The 22,836-nt window shown below is 38.6% G+C and overlaps 1 protein-coding gene across 4 annotated transcripts in view; it reads left to right on the forward strand.

The window, feature by feature from the left end:
- Nucleotides 1–1,035: 1,035 nt before the first annotated feature.
- Nucleotides 1,036–22,836, forward strand: part of LOC124594984 (stimulator of interferon genes protein) — a 328,498-nt gene continuing 306,697 nt past the window's right edge. The window contains exon 1 of one of the 4 annotated variants that reach the window (XM_047133516.1): nt 1,036–1,064. The gene's annotated coding sequence lies outside the window, so the exon portion shown is untranslated. Of the gene's footprint in view, nt 1,153–1,182; nt 1,486–22,836 lie in introns of those variants that run through there. The other 3 variants (XM_047133515.1, XM_047133518.1, XM_047133514.1) reach the window with 3 other exon arrangements.

Below are 22,836 nucleotides of genomic sequence, written 5' to 3' on the forward strand. Positions count from 1 at the left end.
CTTTAACTTTAAAATTCAAGCCATTTAATTTTTGTGACGTGGAAATTATCTTTGACACATATTCTTCTACTGACGAACAATTCTCCTGTCCGGTTGACAGTAACGTTTTTAATAACCCTATCCTTCTGAAGAGACAAGAACCTTTGTAGACTTGCTTTAGCTTGTCCCACGCTTCATTTGCTGTAGATGTATCTCGCAAGTGATCATATATCAACGGATGGACGGAGAGTATAATTTTGGCTCTTGCTGTACGAACTTTAGTTGCATCCTGTACTTCGCCACTGACGCATCCCCACAATTGTTCGTGTTCTAAATATGTTCGCATGGTGAACTGCCAGGTACTGTAGATTTCTCTTCCCATCTGTTTTTCGATTGTAGGTAATGAATTGGTATTTACTGGCACCTTAATTTTAGCGATTACGCCGTGCCAAATTACCGCGCACTGCTGCTAATTTTCCCGAACCGGTGATCTAGTAATTTTTTTTAGAATATTACGCCGATTTATAATAGGGGGGCCATAACCTGTTAGCAGAGAAATTTATGGGCGGTTTATGATTGGAACAATTTAGTAATACATTAAGCAAGCTACATGAATTACACACATAAGCTCAATACCAGTACACGGCATAAAATAAATCACAGAGTCCGTAGTTACATAGCAACACAAGAGGTATTCACACACGAGGGAGGCATAGATTCTAAAATCCCACAATAATGTATTGGTGTTTGGTCAGTGAATAATTTTGGTAAAAAAAATTGCCACACAGCACGCCTCATTGTCTCTAAATTGTTTGCGTTTTTCTGATAGCTCTCCCACAATATAACTAAAGAGAATCAGCCTCCCTTTTCCTCCTGGTGGCATTTCATTATCAAGCAGTACAAAACGTAAATAATTACATGAAATGTCTCAGCCAAAGATGTATATGTCTGCCAGAGATATCGAAAGAAAATAGCCTCCTTTCTTCGCCACCTTTACACCATAAACCATAAACTAATATCTATGGTCTATGCGTTATAAGGCGTAAACGCATAGACCACCATAGATAAAATAGAGTTCCCGTAAGGTAATTACACGGACCTTAGATATATGGCCAATGCTTTTTACTCACGAAAGAGCCGCTGAAGCAAGCAGTTTCCCAAATGTCGGAAAAGGTGGGAGTTGCTTGCAGTGCAGAGTTAAACAGTTTAATATTCTAATGCGGCTGTCACAATAAATTCACCCATAAATCTGTAAATTAAGAAAATAATATTTAAAAATATCGATTTTTTGCACCAGAATTGCCCCTTAACCTTGACAAAGGTTTTTAAGTAGCTGTTAACACAGGAGTCAGCAAGTGATAGCGAATGAAGATAAGAGCGACGTATGTGATCCCGGTATAAAACCTGTCTTCGTGTGATACATTTATCGCGACATAGTACACCAGGAGATTAGGGCTGATTGCAAACGTTTACTAGTCTGTTGTCAGCTGCTGCTGGAGATACAAGGTAGAGCCACAGTTCTTAACGCATTAAGGATGGCGTTTAGTTTGTGTTGTAAATCCCCAAGTGATAATGTTTTCTGAAGATGTTTTGTGGTGTATTACATTGACGTGATAAAGCGGTGTTGCAGTAAATTTTCACACTGACGAGGCAGAAAATAATGTGTGGGGCACAAAGAACATGGATCGGAGTTGTTGGAAGAGTGCAGTCGCCTTCACCGTGAAGGGATTGCGTCTAAACTTACTCTGTAGCTTCAATATTCCACATACTGTGTTTATGAGCGCTACCTATGTATTCATTTCGTGATATAATTTGCAAACGAAGTAGCTTTTTACGTTTTGACGTTCCTTCGTGTAGTAAGCAGACTGCAAAGTGGCGACACTCAATTTATGAACTATTTCTGCGATCACCTTTTTCTTTCATATTTATTTACTACTGCTCTGAAATCTTGGTTGTTATTTTGTTTCATGGTTAAAGTGTGGTAATGGACCCTTCTCCCCCCACCCCGTGTCCATTAATCTTCGTTGTGGTCACTGCCTGATTTGTAGTTCAACCCGAGGTCTTGGCTGGAAGATGACAGTATGGTCCCATACGGAGCTTTTACTGTTTTCTATAGAAACGTAAAAAGAAAGAGGAAAAATGCCTTACCATGTTACAATTCAATTCATGACTGTTTGTTTTCTAATCCTGCAAACTAATCCATGAAAGAAATAACTGAACTTGAAGTTGAATCTGTTGCTTGTCTTTATTTTGTTACAAATGAATTAGTTTTTTGGATAGGTATTGTTTTGCGCGAACTTACGTTTTTCTACCCAGACAGGTTTTGCTGATGTGGCTGTAATTTTAGCAAAACATGTCCAGCTTAGATTGTTTGTTCAAAGTGATGATGGTTTGTAAACAGTCAAGTTATTGCTTGCTGAAGCTCTTTAAACATTTAATTTGTGCATGTAACAAAGATACAACCAATGCTCTGTATTTGGTTATGGCACCTCGGCACTGAATATTTTTAGGGGATGCAGTTCTTGTAACCCCACTGCCCCACACACAGTGTTACTATCTAATTACTCCTACTGCACACATGCATATCTATTACCAATTCTGTGTCATTCATGAGCCATTGCTGGACGGACCGTTAAGTTTACAATAATATTACTACAATAAAACAAATACTGTATTGCAGTGTAAACTAGTATAGAACATGAGGTTAAGCACTGTATTGCAGTAATATTAGAACACAGTGTGGTAAAGTAGCAGAACTGCTGCTGTTTTTATTGCCACTGAGTTGCAGTTCAGGTAGACATAGTGAGTGCTGTGTTGATGATGAACTTCATTTTTCTTTCTGTGGGGCTTATACTTGTCAATGTCAGAACAAGGCAACTGTAAATAGGCTATATTGTCTTTAAACAGACAGAACTCCTAATTTGGAAAAAAAAAGAAAAAAAAAAAGGTTTACGGTGATCAGTTTTTTTGTTTGAGGTAATGATCCTCATTATTTTCATTTGCAATAGAAGCACATTCTTGCAGCATGCAGAATGGCGCCACAATAATATACATAGCTGATGTGGCTGTGGAACATTGCATAGTATACTGGTAATAGGTACTGTTCGGATCTTACCCATTTGAATTTCCTCAAGAGGCATAGAACCCATTAACTTGGAACATATATGTTTTGTGTGCTGTCTCCAGGTTCACTTGGTATAAATGAAAAACTGAAGTTGCATATGAACCTCTGTGTTTTCTCTTCATTAATTTTCATCTTGTTCCGAATAGAACTTCTGCTTCTTGAGCAGCGTGAACTACATTCTCCCCATTTGAGAACAAATTGTATCCTCTGTGAACTGCAAGATATGCCCATTGGAGACTGTGTCATTAACAAACATTAAGAACAATAGAGACATTATTATGGATCTCTGTGGCTCACCTTGTTTCAATTTCATTTCACGTGAATCTGCTTCTTGCACTGATACAATCTGTCAACTGTTATTTAGGGAGGATTTGATTTTTTGTAGAGTGCCCCCAATGCCATAAGATTTGTACTCTGCCACCTCTTGGGGGTATAATCAATTATAAAAGATGTCTAGTACTGCTGGAAGGGTTACCAAACAAAATTTATTCCCCATGACTTGATCCATCACCCCAAGATTTTGTTTCAAAGACTTGGAGACACACTGTAGAAATGGTTCTGTCCACAAGTGCAATTCCAGTGCTACATACTAAGTTCATATGGTAATGCTTAAAATTAAACAAATTCTCAAAATATTACACACTGTCAAAAAATTAATGTAAAAATGGAAAAAGCTATCCAAAATATAAAATTTTAAGTCTGGTTTAACATGATTGTATTTTTATATGTTAGGGCCTGAATAGTATACTGCTTTTTGTGCCAAACTGAGATTTTTTTATATATCTTTGTGAACATCTTTACTTCTTGTATCATGATTTTGATGTATTTATTTTGTATATTTTACTGTTCTTGTTGACAAAGCACATAAGTGGAAAAAATGTACTGACCTAGGCATGGTGATAATCCCCAACTGTTTGAATAAATTTCTCCAAAAGTGTCCATAATGGACTCTACTCATAATTCTAATGACCCTCTTGTGTGCCATAATGATTTTATTTACTTGTAACTGTTTGTTTCCAGAATATGTTGTCATATGATGCAATCGAGCAAATGGCAAATGCTGCTGAATTCAGAATTTTTCGTAGGTCAGGGATGTGAACTGACCAGTTTAGTTTGTTGTTAATATGTAATGCCAGAAAGGTGGGAGACTCAGCCCTTAGTATTTTTCACCACATTTTACTTCAACATGCTCAGACGATTGTTGCAGTGTGTTTGCTTTCAGACGTTTCATGCCATACGTACCAACGATCATCTGCCCAATAGAGCATAAAACATGGCTCATTTGAAAAAGCTACCTGTCACTACTCAGTGGACATCCAGTTGTGGTACTAGCATGCAAATTCCAACCTTTGTCACCAATGAACAGTAGTCAGCATGGGTGCTTGAACCAGGCACCTGCTGCAGTGGCCCATATGCAGCAACGTTCACTGAACGATCATTAAGGAGACACTGTTGGTAGCCCCTTGGTTCATCTGGGTGATAAGTTGCTCAACAGTTGCACATCTGCTCACCTGTACACATCTCCACAGCCGTCATTCACCCTTTTCATCTGTGGCCCATGGTACACCATAGTTGCCTTGGTGCTGGATGTGGATAGCGCCATTTTGCTGTGCACAACATACTGTTAACGTGGTGTCATGCAAAAACTGTTTGTGCTGTGAGAAACCAAATGAACTGAGTCTTGTTAACATTGAGGGATGGACCATTAGAAATGAACTGTTATAGAACTTCTTTGAATATAGTGGTAGCGGTGCTCTCAAGATTGCAATTGGGTGCTTAGTTGATAATATTGGTTGTGTTGTCAGCAAATAGGGTGAAGTGTGTTTTTCAGCTCATATATCGTGGCAGGACATTGTTAAAGATTAACAATAGTATGGGATCAAGCACTGAGCCCTATGGTGTCCCACATTTCAGTGTGCCCCACTCAGAGCAGGCAGTTAGCCATTATGGAATTACTCAAAGCTGCTGTATACTTTCTGTCATCTATATGTGGCTCGAGCCACATCCTTGCTTTACCATTTAAGCAATAGCAAGCCATAGTGTCCAGTCTTCCTAACTAGAAAGAATTTTGTTATCTAAAGGAATGTGTGGAGGGGGGAGAGAGAGAGAGAGAGAGAGAGAGAGAGAGTATAATAAATTAGCTGCAAACAGTTGTTTTTATAGGCATTTATTTTTCCAAGTTGACATTTCAGGATGCCTGGCATCCCGTCTTCAGTTGTGTACATTTATGTATGTTGCATGAACATTGTATCTTTGCTAATGGTGCTTCAGAATTTTGCAGCGAAATTTCTTAAATACAGCTATTTTAACATTTATACCAGTGTGTTACTCCATAAATATTAACATCATGGAAGCTATAGCTTTCAGTTTAAGCACTAGGAGTGCTGCTGTTGTGTAACGTGATGAGGCTGAAGTATGTATGTGAATCTGGCCTGGTGGTCACCAAAGGTTGGCCATGCCTTCTCTATACCGTTGAATGTTTTAGATACACACTCCAGTCATATTAATGTGACACCTGCCAAAAGCCTGAATAATCACCTTTTTGCAGTGCAGACCACAGCACAACATGTGGAAAGAAAGAAAGTGATGTTCAGGAAGATACCAACAGGAGTGTGGAGCCATGCCAGTTTCAGTGCTGTCACGTGCTGCACTAGGTTTCGTGGCTGAGGATTTGCAGCGTGAAGATCCTAATGCCACAGTAACTTTCGCAGACCATAATGCTCAGACGATTGTTGCAGTGTGTTTGCTTTCAGACGTTTCATGCCATACGTACCAACGATCATCTGCCCAATAGAGCATAAAACATGGCTCATTTGAAAAAGCTACCTGTCACTACTCAGTGGACATCCAGTTGTGGTACTAGCATGCAAATTCCAACCTTTGTCACCAATGAACAGTAGTCAGCATGGGTGCTTGAACCAGGCACCTGCTGCAGTGGCCCATATGCAGCAACGTTCACTGAACGATCATTAAGGAGACACTGTTGGTAGCCCCTTGGTTCATCTGGGTGATAAGTTGCCCAACAGTTGCACATCTGCTCACCTGTACACATCTCCGCAGCCGTCATTCACCCTCTTCATCTTTGTCCCATGGTACACCATAGTTGCCTTGGTGCTGGATGTGGATAGCGCCATTTTGCTGTGCACAATATACTGTTAACATGGTGTCATGCAAATACTTTACAAACTTAGCTGTTTCAGAAATGCTTCCACTACTGGCCCAAAAGCCCACAGTCATGCCCTTTTGTACGTCAGATAAATCCATCTGTCTCTGCATTATGACAACTCTTGCACTATTTTCTGCATCCCCAACACACTTTATATACCCTCCACTGCTAGTGCTGCCACCTGCTGTCTGTGAGTGGTTATTGCATGTTAACGTCGAACATAAGTGGTGGTCACATACATGTGACAGGACGATGTAGATTACAAGATTCCAGCTGGTGACATTTTATTGTTTATGGGTTCTAGGAGGTTCACAAATGAGAGAATGGCCTGTTAAATTAAAATATCCTTTTGAAGTCTCAACTGATTTTTACTAAGAATACTGTGTTTGTTAAAATTCGCCTTTCGAAATTAAGAAAATGATATATTCTCTCAAAAATAAAAGCTCACATGAGTTTGCTAACAAGAGTACTACATATTTGTTCCCATACAATAATCGCAGAGTTTTCTGAAATATGTAGTGCATCACTATTTCAGGGAATCTTCCCAGAGGTATGGATGTATGCCTTTGTAAAAATATCTTCATTAAGAAGGCGATGAGAGAGGCCCACAACTACTGGCCCATTCCAGTGCCGATGTTTTCAAAAATTTTTGAGAAGGTCATTTATTCCTGAGTAATAACCCACCTGAGCAACAACAATATCCTCAGGAAATCACAGTTTGGATTTCAGAAGAGTTGCTTAACTGTGACTGCCATTTTTCACATACTCACCAAATTTTACTAGCATTAAATAACAAAATAATACCAGCTGGTATTTTCTGTGACCAGTCTTAGACATTTGACTATGTGAATCATGATATTCTAGATAAACTGAGGTTTTAAGGAATTGATAGTATAGGAAACCAGTGGATAATGTCATCTTTTAAAGCTGAGCCTTGAAATTTTGTAGGCTTTTTCTGGATAGTTTGCATCTGTTTTAAAGTGTTTGCTAGTTTAGTTTCTTCAGCATCTCCATGACACACTGCCATAGGTCAGACAAACTTCTGACCATTTGTGCTGTCATTCTCTGTATACATTCAATAACTCCTGTCACTCCTACTTCGTAAGGGTGCCATATACTTAAACAGTACAGTAGGTTGGGTTTTGCGAGTGATTTGTAAGCAATCTCTGTTGTAGATTGACTACATTTCCCTTGTTTTCTACCAACGAACCACAGTCTGCCAACTGTTTTACCAGAGACTAAGCCTATTTGATCATTCCACATGATATCCCTACAAAGTGTTATGCCCAAGCAATTGTAAGAGTAGACTCATTCCATTAGTGACACATTGGTACTATAGGTGTAGGATAATTTTCTTTTTGAAGTACACAGTTATACATTTTGAACATTTAAAGCATGTTGCCAATCTTAACACCACGTTGCAATCTTATCAAGAGCTGACTGGTTATTTGTGCAGGTTTTCTCAGATATTACTTCAACATGGATAACTGCATCATCTGCAAAAAGTCTGCACTAGTAATATTGTCTGCAAGGTCATTAATATACATCATCAACAACTAGGACCCCAACACACTTCCCATATGAGCATGCTTTTGTTAATAAATGTTGGTGTGGTATGCTCCTTGAAACTCAAGAAATACTGCATCTGACTGCCTGGATCCATGGTTTTCAGCATGTTGTGTGAGAAGAGTGCAAGTTGCGTTTCAAATTATTGATGTTTTTGGAATCCATGCTGGTTGCCATGGAAGAGGTCATTCTGTTCGAGATACCTCATTATGTTTGGCTTAGAATATGTTCTAAGATTCTACAAGAAATGGATGTCTGGGATATTGGATGGCAGTTTTGTGGGTCACTTCTGGCACCCTTGTTGATGACAGGTGTGACGCATTTCTTCCAATTATTGTACAAATTTGTTTGTTAGAGAGATCTACAATAAATTATAATTAAAAGATGAGTTAACTTGGGTGCAAATTCAGCATAGGATCTGGTAGGGATTCCGTCAGGCCATGGAGCTTCGTTAGATTGTAGCGAATTCAGCTGTTTCTCAACACTTTTGACACTAATATCTATATCACAAATCTTTGGTGTGGCATGAGAATTAAACTGGGGTAGTACCCCTGGATTTTCATTTGTAAATGACCATTTGAAAACTGAATTGCTACCCTTGATTTCTGTCCCTATCTCACCCATGAGAATCTGGACAGTAGTTTTAGTAATGTTGACAGACTTTGGGTTTCGTGAGAGGTTGTTCAATAATAGTCTGCTATGGTAGTCATTAAACGCATCACACATTGCCCTCTGGGCAGCCAAACACATTTCATTTAGTATCTTCCTTTTCTATAGTCCTATGCTGTGGTTTACACCTTTATGCAGTTGTCATTATTTCTTTAGAAGTTTCTTTATGGTAACTGTGTGTCATGGCGGGTCTCTCCATCATGAACTGATTGATCAAGAGCATAGTCAACTATCCTTTCAATCTGAACTGCAGTTCTTCTACACACTCTTTGCCAGAGCTAATAGTTTAGAGTTTCTTATTGAGATACTACACTAGTGCCTCCTTAATATTTTGCTGAAAATATAAATCCTTCTATTTGTTTTAGTTGCCTTTTGTACTTTGGTAATCATTATTGTTACAACAACTGCCTCATGGTCACTGATATTGGTTTCTACGTGGGTGTCCCCAAAGAAAATCAGTTCACCAATGTATTCCTATCATGAGTAGGTTGCCGACAATCTGTTGTCGGTAGTTCTTTGAGAACACATTTAATAATGTTTCACAGGATGTCTTGTCATGCCAACCACTTACAAAACTATAATTTTCCCAGTTGATTGATGGATGATAAGTCTCCTCCATTGATGACAATATGGTTAGAGGACTTACATTTAGTGAACTTTGGTTTTCACTGACGTTTTTAGATTCATCTGGAGATGAGTCTGGTGGTCGATAGAAGGATCCTAATATAATTTTATGCCCACCATTGATACTGAGCCTTGTGCAGACAATCTCACATGCAGTTTCTGTTTCGTTGGACATAAGTTTTGTGAGGTTTACCAACAGGTGAAGTGAGTCTCACTGGCACAGGTTTAATTTCAATGGGAGGCAGCACCTTGAACTTGGTGGTTAGTGGTATTAGTAGAACACTCAAGATTTCTCTCACGTCCCTGTCTCCCCTGTACAAGGTGCCTAGTCCTGTCACTGACGCACTACTCACTGACAACTGGAAAAGTAGCATTAGATCTCGTGCTTCCTGTAGAGTGGATGGGATGCACAGAAAAGGATAGTACTTGAGGTACCATTGGTATATCTGGCACATGATTCCCAGAAGCTCTTCCAACACACCCATTTGTTTTTACTGCTCTGACAGGTGCAGATAAGGCCACAATTGCCCAATTTGGTCATTTGCTTGCTCTATGCTAAATATATTTATTTATATGAAAAAAGTAAAAAAAAAAAGTTGATTGACACAGCAGTATTTAGCCATGTATGGCCCTATTGCAGGTTTTGTGCTGTTGCCACACTCCAACATTATAGTTAACCATCCACTGTTGTATGTGGACCCACAGTTGAACGTGAACTTTCAACCACTTAATTTTAAATGTAAAACATTCATCTGTTTTTCTTTTTCACAATGTGTGTAGATATGCCAGATCAGAATAGTATTCCATTGACAAGTGTGAAAACAACACAAGCTTCCTTAGAATGCTTAGGGTAATTACATACCCACATGTGAACAATAGCTGATGCATACTCCCAAATTCTTGAACTGAGGCGCAGTACATGAACACATGTGAACATTAATGGCCACCAAGTATTCTGCAGGTAATCAAAAAGGTAAATCTCATAAATACGTTGAACATTACCTTTGGACTTAATTGTAGAAATGATCTCTTGAAGAGCTATATGTGGTGTAATTTTCATTGTTGCTCTTGCTGATGATCAGTCAGTAGTGTGTGTGGCTGCAGCAACAGCTTGAAAAGAGTATTTCGTTTCAACTTGTTAGATCATACTGTAGTCCATTGCACAGACAGGGATTGCAGTGTTGCATTTCCAAGCGGCAGTTGCAGTATGCGCGTAGAGGGGCTTTGCACTTGAAGAAAGCATTATCTTGCAAATTACATCTCTAGCTCAGTACTACCATCATCAGTCTTGACAACTTGCAACAGTGGAATAAAAATTTACAAAATAACTTGCTACAATCACGTATAATGCTCAGGTTGGTTACAATGTTTACAGCAGGGTGTTCAGAGAATCCATGACATCAGATGTGCAGAATGAGTCTAAACTTGACCACCATCATTTATGGCTACAACTTAAGGACTATACGTTGAGCATTAAGTAGGCAGAGTCAAGAAGTTGATTTCAATGTCATCATAATTGCATTGCACTAAGTTATTTGTATGTTCATTTTCAGTCCATCCTGTTACAAGCTCAGGAATATTTTACATAGCAGTCACATGTTGTGAATGTTTTATAGGTGGATCATATGTCTTATTTGAGAGCTCTTTCATGATTCGCATCTATGACTACTTCTGCAGTCTGCATGTTCAGAATATTATAAAAAGGGTAGGTTGCCTCATTGTGTAGATGACTTATTGAGTTGCAGATAGGCAGAACAAAAAGACTGCTACAAAAAAATGGTTCAAATGGCTCTGAGCACTATGGGACTTAACATCCATGATCATCAGTCCCCTAGAACTCAGAACTACTTAAACCTAACTAACCTAAGGACAGCACACAACACCCAGTCATCACGAGGCAGAGAAAATCCTTGACCCCGCCGGGAATTGAACCTGGGAACCCGGGCGCGGAAAGCAAGAACGCTACTGCACGACCACGAGACTGCTACAAACTAAGGTTTTGCCCAAAGTCTTCTTCAGAAAAGATAAAAGCCCACACACACACATTCGCACAAGTGAGCACAAATCGCACACACGACAGCTATCTCTGGTCGGAGCAGGCAGAGATAGCGGTCATAATTGTGTGAGGTGTGCTTAATTGTGTGAAGGGTTTGGCCATAAGCTTAGTGTGTAACAGTCTCTTCATTGTGCTTGTGTGTAGCTCTTGATATTCCAACCTGGACTTTCCATTGTTTGATTTTGTTCCCTATATTATTTATTTTTCTTCACCATATTTTCTGCGTCCTTTTGCTGAACCTGATCTTCCAAAAGGATATACCAGTAAGCCACATTAACTGCTTTAAAGTAGGTCTCACATTGAAAACTTCTTGCAAGTTTGTGAACCTTTAACAGATAAATTTCATTACGTGGATACTCTGCGCAGTAAAATGTCTTGGTAGATGTAGAAAAAAGAATTTAAACCACATTATGGCTTGAAGCATTGAAAACTGGATACTGACTCTTAATTTTGTGTGTCATTAGATTGTTATGGTATAGATCAGAAATAAGCAAAAAAGAAATATGAAGAATTAGAGTAAACCTGCAATAAAGAAGGTTAAAATACTGAGAACTGTACAGAGTATTTTTTTAAAAAAAAGCTATAGTTGCTTGAAATAATGTCAGTCACTTTCAGACATTGTTGAGTAGAGTGCTGTTTGCGATTAGATGAAGTGACTGATTAGTAAAGGATTTCTGATGTATGTTTTCTGAACACCATACATTGATGACTGTGAGTGTCACTTGAAAGAGGGAACAAGACAATTATTTCACTGAATAACTTCCACTATAAATGTATACAGAAAAAAGTATTTACCAAACAGCAGATATATACACAGACACAAAGAGGAATTGAAAAGATAGGTTCTGGAATCGGAAATCCCTTTATCCAGCAGAAGAGGGGACTGTTTTAGTGGGAATGAGGCTAACTGAAATATAATTAATGCTGAATCATTATCCACTTTTGAACCCAAGTTGATTAAATAATGTTGTAGACCTGCCACTGGGAGGTACTAACAAGGGAACCTCCCCATCGCACCCCCCTCAGATTTGGTTATAAGTTGGCACAGTGGATCGGCCTTGAAAAACTGAACACAGATAAATCGAGAAAACAGGAAGAAGTTGTGTGGAACTATGAAAAAAATAAGCAAAATATACATACTGAGTAGTCCATGCGCAAGATAGGCAACTTCAACGACAGTATCAGCTCAGGAGCGCCGTGGTCCCGTGGTTAGCGTGAGCAGCTGTGGAGCGAGAGGTCCTTGGTTCAAGTCTTCCCTCGAGAGAAAAGTTTAATTATTTATTTTCAGACAATTATTATCTGGCAAACTCTAATGTTTTCATCACTTTTTGGGAGTGATTATCGCATACACAAGAAAACCTAAATCAGGCAAAGTAGAAGAATCTTTTTACCCAGTCGCCAAGTGTGCAAGCTAGGTGGGTCGACAAAATATTCCTGTCATGTGATGCACACGCCGCCACCAGTGTCGTATAGAATATATCAGACGTGTTTTCCTGTGGAGGAATCGGTTGACCTATGACCTTGCGATCAAATGTTTTCGGTTCCCATTGGAGAGGCACGTCCTTTCGTCTACTAATTGCACGGTTTTGCGGTGCGGTCGCAAAACACAGACACTAAACTTATTACAGTGAACAGAAACGTCAATGAACGAACGGACAGATCATAACTTTGTGAAAATAAAAAAATAAAAATTTTCACTCGAGGGAAGACTTGAACCAAAGACCCCTCGGTCCGCAGCTGCTTACTCTAACCACGGGACCACGGCGCTCCTGTGCTCATACGGTCCTCAATGTTACGTATCTTGTCCATGGACTACTCAGTTTGTATATTTTGCATATTTTTTTCATAGTTCCACACAACTTCTTCCTCTTTTCTCGATTGATCTGTGTTCAGTGTTTCAAGGCCTATCCACAGTGCCAACTTATAACTAAATCTGAGGGGGTGCGATGGGGAGGTTCCCTTGTAAGCACCATATGTTTTTGATAAATATACCTGAAACCTCTGGGAAAACACAGATTTTCAAACAAAGATTTCTGTTGACATTATGCAGTATTAAAGCATTCTTAGAAACAAAGGAACACCAAATATGATAGCAGATGTAATAAGAAACAACTATTTGGAAAAAGAGCATACAGTTACAGTTGTTGATTCACCTCAAAAAGAGGATTGATGAGTCTCCAGTGAGTTTCCCCATACACATCTATATGTGTAACAAATTCTTTTAGCTTTTCATGCATTCAGTATTTTCAGCCACAAAAACCTTGCCTGTTTTCTTCCTCCGTTTTAGATGTAGCTGATGTTAGTATTTTCCCTACAGTCTTCTCACTTCTGAATCAGTGTGTGTGTGTGTGTGTGGGGGGGGGGGGGGGGGGATGGATTTGGTAAGAGAGCCCCTCATCACATAAGAGGTCCAGGGCCTTCTAGCTGCCCCCCCTTTCCAAGTCAACATTGTCCCAGCTTTCTTAAAAATGTGTTATTTATGTTTTAGCCTCCATTTAGCAAGAATGTTTCTCAGTTGTCTAGACGTGGTGGGTTACAGTAACTGTCATAGCAAATAAATTTGACACTGTAAATTCTCTGTTCAGTGTCATCATCATCATCATCATCACCACCACCACCACCACCACCACCACCACCACCACCACCACCACCACCACGAACATCAGAATTCAACTAGGATGTAGGGATTCATGACCTTCTAGTCTAGTCCCTGTGAAATGGCATTTATCATCATATATTTGTTTGAAGGAAAATTTCTTATAATTTCTTTTGATGTGGCTTGGACAGAATTAGGATCACCTTACTTTGTTTTATAATGTCATAACTGAGGTAAATGGATTAACGGATTAATATGGAAGAGGCTCAGGTATACGTAAGTGTAGTTAATACTCGACAGACTTTCACCAGGAAACCAGCTTTTTCAAAAAAAAGTAGAAAGTAAGAGGAAAGTTCTGTTGTTAGGTAGTAGCCATGGAAGAGGTGTGAGCCAGATCTTGCAGGAAAAATTTGGTGACAGGTACCAGCTCACAAGCTTTTAAAAGCCCAGTGCATGTCTTAGCCAAATGATAGATGATGAAGGATCATTGTGCAAGGTTTTTACAAAGCAGGATCATGTTGTGATAGTGAGTGGAGTAGGAAACAGTGTTGATAGGGATCAGAGCTAAAATATTAAATGTGACCTGTAAAAAAATAGTACCTACAACGAACCATACAAATGTTGGCTTGGTTTCTACTTTCATGCAGTATGATCGGCCCCAATTGAACAGCTGTGTCAGGAGGGTCAATATGGAGTTAAATCAGCTGCTTCGGGTGACTACTTTGTCAGGCATGGGATTGATTCCTGTTGATTCTTTTGGTAGGTGGTACTCACAAGGCATGGCCTGCATCTTGGTAGGAATGGGATGGGCAAATTGGCTGGGGTGATAGCAAAGTATTTAAGGGGGGGGGGGCACTGAAACTAATGGGAGTATCTCTTTTTTTTTTGGGCTAAGATCAGTGTCCAATGATTTAATACTGAATGAAATTAAGCTTACTGAGAAGCTCAGACAGTCCGGTGCTAGATATGTTAAAATATCACAAGATTCACATAAAAATACAGTGAAAAATAATATTAATATATCACAGGAGCCTCGTGAAAGTACAGTGAAAAATAATGTTACCATTGAATAACCAAATATCATGCACTGGAATTTTTTGTGACCTCTCAAAGGGTTTTATCTGTGTGAACTGTGAAATTCTTCTAGATAAGCATAAGTATTATGGTATGACTGGGACAGCTCACAAATAGTTTAATTCATATTTAACTGGAAGTATGCAGAAGTACAGTACAGATAATCTGTAAAAATCAACAGAGTCCTCTAACTGGGGAGGTATCAAGAATGATGTCCTACAGAGTTTAGACTTGAGTCCCTTAATGCTCAAAATATATATTCTCTCCAGTCATGAAGATGCAAAGCTAGCTCTTTTTGCTGATGATAAAAGTATATTAATCACACCCAGCAAACAAAAATTTGCTGAGGAAATTGTGAATAATGTCTTTCAGAAAATTATTAAGTGGTTCTCTGCAAATTGACTCTCACTAAAATTTGAGAAAACACAGTGTATACAGTTCTGTGCAGTAAATGGCAGAACACCGTTGATAAATATAGACTTTGAACTGGAGTCTGTTGCTAAGGCAGAATATTCAAAATTTCTGAATGTGTGCAGTGATGAGAAATTGAGTTGGAAGAAATACATTGATGATCTGCTGAAACGTTAAGGTTCAGCTACTTTGCTATTAAGGTTATTGCAAATTTTGGTGGTAAACATATTACTAAATTAGCCTACTATGCCTATTTTCATTCACTGCTTTCATATGGCTTCTTATTTTGGGGTAATTCATCATTAAGGAAAAAAAGTATTCATTGCACAAAAGCATGTAATCAAAATAATAACTATAGCTCACCCAAGATCACCTTGCAGACGTTTATTTAAGGAACCCGGGATATTCACAGCGCCCTTGCAATACGCATATTCACTTATGAACTTGTTATTAATAATCCATCCCAATTCAAAAATAATAGCAAAGTGCATAGCTAAAACACTAGAAGAAAGGTTTATCTTCACTCTTCTGGGTTAAATCTGACTTTGGCACAGAAAGGGATGAATTATGCTGCAACACACACACACACACACACACACACACACACACACACACAAAATTATATCGTGTAAAAAAAGCGAAGTTAAACTGACACGTTCCATATCATTACGAAATAACATACACATGATCTATGGAACAAGCATTAATGCAGTGATATTTATAAATGTTTCAGACCTTAATTAAGCAAAAATGGAAACATGACAGCATAAAATGGCTTCCAAGCATTATGCATTGTACCACAGGGAACTACTCAAAGAAACAAATAAAAGGTGATGAACGTTCTCAGTAAATTGGCAAGTTAAGACCTACAAATTCATATGCACGGAAGTAAGTTTATTGCATGGGCAAAGATGTTGAAATAAAGAAACTCTCATGATCTCTCATGGTAATGATTATGACTAGAGTAAGGAAAACTAAAACCAAAAGAAGGGCAAAATAAGGGAGCAGAAGCAGAAGGAAAGAGAACAGATGGCCAAGAAAAACAGTAATGAGTGACATGAATTATGGAAACAGTTGAATGAATTAGGGTACAGATAAGACAATTGGTCAATGAAGACCACCGTAACAGTGATTCGAAAGAGGTTACTGAAAACAGATTCTTGGCTGACAGGGATGAACCTTTTTTGTGGTAAATGGAAGTGAACCGTATGTTGAACAGTTTACTAAACCATGCTTGTCTGTGCACAAAAATCTGTTATTAAGGAAACACACAAATATCTGCTGTTGTGCTATAAATTTATTGGATCAAATAACTATTTGCTGAAATTGATTACCTATTTGTTCAAATTAATGAACAGAATATTGTGATCATGCTAGTATAGGGCCCCAAACACTTGCACATTGTGAATGCTTTTAGCGATACCTCTGTTAGTATTTAAGATATATCTTACTGTTGATGTTGGAATATATGTATGTAGATAGCTCCATTGTTCATGACAGAAGCTGTGGAAATATGGTGGATATCTAAAAACAGTCTGGTAACAGGCATCAGTAACATGTCTCATTTTATGACAGAGACAGAAGAATTAACAGCTCATGTCACATTTCCAGTTTGAGACTAATATTGCCTTAAGCAGTGTATGCAAAGAAACTTTCTGTATATTGATGTCAAATATTACACTCACAAGAAGTTATATGCTTTGACAAATTTTAGCTGCACAAAAGTTGTTGGTGTTTGCAAGATTTGATATGTATTTGCCAAAAAATGTTATGAGTCATGCATTACTTACTGTAGATGTAGATAGTAAGAAGACGGGTGTTTGACAGATAACAGATGGCATTTACACAAATGAGATGTTATTATTTGTGATTGATTTCAATACTTAATAGGTTGTGTACCTGATTGCCAGTGACTTGTGTTTTAATCACTAACTGGAAGAAGGATAAATTGATTTAACATATGAATTTGTTTAAAACATTCTTTCTTTACCAACAAATAGTAAAGTCCAGCTGTCATATGTTCTGTGTAAGAGTGGCAGTGGCTTCAGTTTTATTTTTATTATTACTCTTTTTAATCTCAGTTTACGTAGGCTTGCTGAAGTGTTTGCAAGTCTGAGACTTAATTTAGACCTTGTGTATAAATAGATGAAAGCAATAGGTAAGGAAGTATTTAGTTTACTATTATGTGGACAGTGCAGAGAGATTTGTGAGATAAAGTTAGTAGGTATGTTGCTTTGGATTAGAGAGGTTGGAAATGACTCAATTCAGTTACAGTCTTGAGAAGAGACTAAGGAAAATTGTTGTGAGAAAGTTTTATAAATTTATGTACTAGGGTATGGAATGTCCATATAATGTGCGATACATTTTCTTGCAAGATGGAGGGACATGTGAAACCCAGACTGGATTCACATACCAGATCTGTACTAGCAGTCATTGGCTATTTTATTTTATTTACATTCCTTTTTGCATGTAGTCATCAAATGATGGTCTTTGCAAACAGCATACTGTTACAGAGGTATAGTAATATCATATTTGTATACAAACATTTAGTAAATAACATACTTAATTAATTACACTGAAGAGCCAAAGAAACTGGTACAAGTGCATAATATCATGTAGGGCCCCCGCAGTCGCACAGAAGTGTCACAACATGATGTAGCGTGCCTTCAACTAATGTCTAGAGTAGTGCTGAAGGAAATTGACACCATGAATCCTGCAGGGCTGTCCATAAATCCGTAAATGTATAAGGGGTTGGAAATCTCTTTGAACAGCACATTGCGAGGCATCCAAGATATGTTCAATAATGCTCATGTGTGGAGAGTTTGGTGCCCAGCGGAAGTGTTTAAACACAGAAGAGTGTTCTTGGAGCCACTCTGTTTCAATTCTGGATGAGTGGAGTGTCGCATTGTCCTTCTGGAATTGCCCAAGTCCATCAGAATGGACAAGGAACATGAATGGATGCAGGTGATCAGACAGGATGCTTATGTACATGTTACATGTCAGAGTCATATCTAGACATATCAGAGGTCCCACATCACTCCAACTGCACCCCTCCCCCCCCCCCCCCCCCCCCCCCCCCCAATTACAGAGCCTCCACTAGCTTGAACAGTCCCCTGCTGACATGTAGGGTCCATGGATTCATGAGGTTGTCACCATACCCATGCACATCCATCTGCTCAATACAATTTGATATGAGACTCATCTGACCAGGCAACATGTTTCCAGTCATCAACAGTCCAATGTCCATGTTGATGGGCCCAGGCGAGGCATGAAGCTTTGTGTCATGCAGGGTACACGAGTGGGCCTTTTGTTCCAAAAGTTCATATGAATGATGTTTCATTGAATGGTTCATACACAGACACTTTTTGATGGCCCTGCATTGAAATATGCAGCAATTTGCAGAACGGTTGCACTTCTGTCCCACTGAATGATTCTCTGCAATTGTCATTGGTCGTGTTATTGCAGGATGTTTTCCCGGCTGCAGAAATGTTGGAGATTTGATGTTTTACCAGATTCCTGACATTCACGGTACACTCACGAAATGGTCGTATGGGAAGATCCCCACTTTATCGCTACCTCAGAGATGCCGTGTCCCATTACTCATGCACTGATTATAACACCATGTTCAAACTCACTTAAATCTTGATAGCCTGTCATTGTAGCAGCAATAACTGATGTAACAACTGCATCAGACACTTATGGTCTTATATAGGTGTAGCTGACCACAGCACTGTATTGTGGCTGTTTACATATCTCTGTATTTGAATATGATTGTCTATACCAGTTTCTTTGGTGCTTCTGTGTACTTAAATACATAATAGATACAGCTTGGAATTCTTTCAGTAAATATAGGGATTTATTTACAAGAAAAGTTTTTTATTTTGTTTTTAAATGGATCATCAGTATGTGCTGTGCACAGGCCAGACTGGGTAAGGCATTTTAGTGGTTATCAACACTCTTGTGGGGAACTTGCAGGTGTAGTCCCCTACATATCCCTCAAGGGTGCTGACAATGTGGGTAGAACAAAGTTTATGTAATTTATACATGGGTAATGTACATGGTGTTGTTCTTTTGGGGTAATTGACAGTTGCAAGAACAGGAAGAATGTCCAGTTGCAGAATACAAATGATTATCGCATCATGGGTGAGAAATTTCTTATCTGTAGCTGCCATAACCACGCTGGGACAAACTAGCATGAGGACTAGGAGGAGAAGGAAGAAGAACTGACACATTAGGAATATGGTGCAGACTACAAACTGGGGACCCTTGGATACCTGTAAGAATGGCACTGCATCAGTTAGTTGCTGGAAGAAATGCAATTTTAATTATACACATGTCAATGCTTCTCTTGGCTTACCCTTATAGACCTATCAGACATTGGTGAAAGATCTTAGCAATAGTTGCATCTCCAGTTCTTTAGAACTACCCAAAGGAGGTAGTACAAAGAGAGTAGAAAATTTTGTAGAAGTTATTGCAGTATGTGAATGTTCATTTAGCGAATATTTCTAAATAGATCTACCCAAAAAGTCAGTTATTACAAATTGCTTTGGCCTTTTTAAGTATTGTAGCTAGATCATCACAAGTGACTTGTGGGCTGTAAGTATTTGTACAAAATTTACTCACACAATAACTCAAACCATCATGGTTAGAAAGGAGAGAATTTTTCTCATTGAGTTAGTGTCATCTGAATTTTGTTGAAAATTACATCAGAAAACAGAAATATGGAAATGCAGGCTTGGCTGGTATGTGAACTCACACAGGCAGTTGTGGACTATTGGTCCCAGCTAACCAAGAAACTGTGAAGGTATGACCTGTACAGAAAGCAACTTCACAAGCAGTGCTGTCATTCATTAGTAGTGAAGTCTAACTGCAGTGAGCTTCAGCTGTTTGCTTTGCTTGCTCCATTTGTAGGTGAGAGGTTTAGGGTGGTGATTAGCGGAGCCATGGCACACGTGACTCGTATTGGCAACCCCGGGTTAATTACACATTTGTCTGTCTGCACAGTCACTTGTGTAGCACCCCTGACCATTTGTCACATTCATTTCTGTTCCATATTTTTTAACATTTAATACCGTGTGTAAAATGTACTGCTAAGGGGATGATCTTTTGCAGCACACCCGTAATTTCATTTTCCATGACAGTGGTTCCATAATAAGGAGAAATTGATGACACTATTTTGGGACACAGGGTGACATTGTCTATCGCAGTGGGTATCGTGGTCAAGAAAGTAGAGTATTCTTCTCTCTAGCTACTATCCCTCCACCTGCTAGCTTCGGAGAAAGGCACCATGAAGCTAAGCTCGGTATGTGGACCCTTTGTTCTTTCAGCTTGCTCTGCCTCATTGGTTAATGGAAGCTAGTCAGTAAGTAAATTAATAAAACCTTACATTTTGTTCACTAACATAGTCCTCTTCACAAAAATAAAAGTTTAAAAGTAAAAGGCCTGATATTTGAATTAACCACCTTGTGAACAAAGTTTGGTAAAAAGACTTTAAACACAGATTAATAAGATCTGTGGGTTCATGCACACTGTCAGTGAAGAGAATAGACAGATAGTAAAAAAAAAGGTGACACAAACATTATATTCTAAGTGAATTCTTTTCAATTCCGTTTGGTGCTATTTTTTATCCAACCTTACCATTTTTTGGTATGCAGGTGTTGCTGTCAGAGAAGATTATTTCACCAATGCATTATATACTATGGCTAAATTTGGAATACAACTCACAATAGCTAATAACCAGTATCAGGTGTTAAATGTTAAGAATCAAGTTGAAGATTTTGGTATGATTTTGCACTTCTTCCTTGCAGATGCCTATGTAACAGTGCTATAACATGCCTTCTGATATTCCTGAAGCTACTTTTAAGTCTGAACGTTTTTCTCCATTAAGAACATCACGATTCTTAGAAACTGTCAAATCCAGTCTCAGAGTAGGTCTGATACCCTGTGCTCATTTTTTGTTTGGTGCAGAACCACACAAGATTCTGAAATTCAAAAAACATAGCATCAGCTTGGGCACTGGTATCTAATGGCTTCTGGGTCTCGTGGATGAACAGAGAAAACTGGGTGTCAGAAGTTCACTATTTGTGGAATCTGTGTTGACATACAATGGAAATTTTCAGTCTCCAAAAATTTCTTTAATACGCAAGCATAAGGTGTACTGCAAAATTTTGCAACATATTGACAGTAGCAATATATGCTTATAGTTTTATACTTACTTTTGATGAATTTGTGAAAAGATTAACGGTCTGGACACTTTTCCAATCCTTTGGAATACTTCATTTCTCTATTGAGCAAGTTCTTTCACATTCTCCATGTAGGACGTATAGTTATTTCATTGGGTCCTGTCACCTTTATTGTTGCTGAGTCAATTTAGTTGATTTTCAGCTCTGCAGTCATTTTCATATATCATTTTGTTGTTTGTGCTGCAATTGAGAGGAGTAAGTGTAGTACTATCACCCTCAGTGAAACAGTTTCTGGCAATGGAATTTAGTCTGTAACCCTTAATTACACTGCCTCAGTGGCCATTAAGAGAGGGAATAGATAGATGTGATTCATTTTCTGTCAGTTTAGTAGATAGAATTGTACCTTCACTTTCATTGAACACTTCATGCATGGGTGTCCGTACATGCATTTGGGCATTTTTGAAAAGTCCTTTCCGTTTTTGAAGTGACTTTCTGACACGGCTGTTAAACCATGACAGGTCTTTGCCATCCCTCACAAATTTACTTGTCACTTACTTGTGTAGGATGTCCCGGGAGGAATGGTCAGTGTTCAGTGATATGACAGGATTGCTCATCTGAAGCAAAAACCTTCATCTGGTATTCTGAGTGGTTTCAGAGATGTTGTTGTTGTGGTCTTCAGTTCAAAGACTGGTTTGATGCAGCTCTCCATGCTACTCTATGCTGTGCAAGATTCTTCATCTCCAAGTAACTACTGCAACCTACATCCTTCTTAATCCACTTAGTGTATTCAACTCTTGGTCTCCTCCTACAATTTTTACCCTTCGCACTGCCCTCCAATACTAAATTGGTGATCCCCTGATGCCTCGGAACATGTCCTACCAACCGATCCCTTCTTCTAGTCAAGTTGCGCCAAACATTTCTCTTCTCTCCAATTCTGTTTAGTACCTTCTTATTAGTTACATGATCTACCCATTTAATTTTCAGCATTCTTCTGTAGCACCACATTTTGAAAGCTTCTATTCTCTTCTTGTCTAAACTATTTATCGTCCATGTTTCTCTTCCATACATGGCTATACTCCATACAAATACTTTCAGAAACGACTTCCTAACACTTAAATCTATACTCAATGTTAACAAATTTCTCTTCTTCAGAAACGCTTTCGTTGCCATTGCCAGTCTACATTTTATATCATGTCAACTTCGACCATCATCAGTTATTTTGCTCCCCAAAGAGCAAAACTTATCTACTTCTTTAAGTGTCTGATTTCATAATCTAATTCCCTCAGCATCACCTGATTTAATTTGACTATATTCCATTATCCTCTTTTTAGTTTTGTTGATGTTCATCTTATATCCTCCTCTCAAGACACTGTCCATTCTGCTCAACTG

This window comes from Schistocerca americana, chromosome 2 (assembly GCF_021461395.2).
Source record: "Schistocerca americana isolate TAMUIC-IGC-003095 chromosome 2, iqSchAmer2.1, whole genome shotgun sequence".
In the NCBI taxonomy this organism is placed as follows: Eukaryota; Metazoa; Arthropoda; class Insecta; order Orthoptera; family Acrididae; genus Schistocerca; species Schistocerca americana.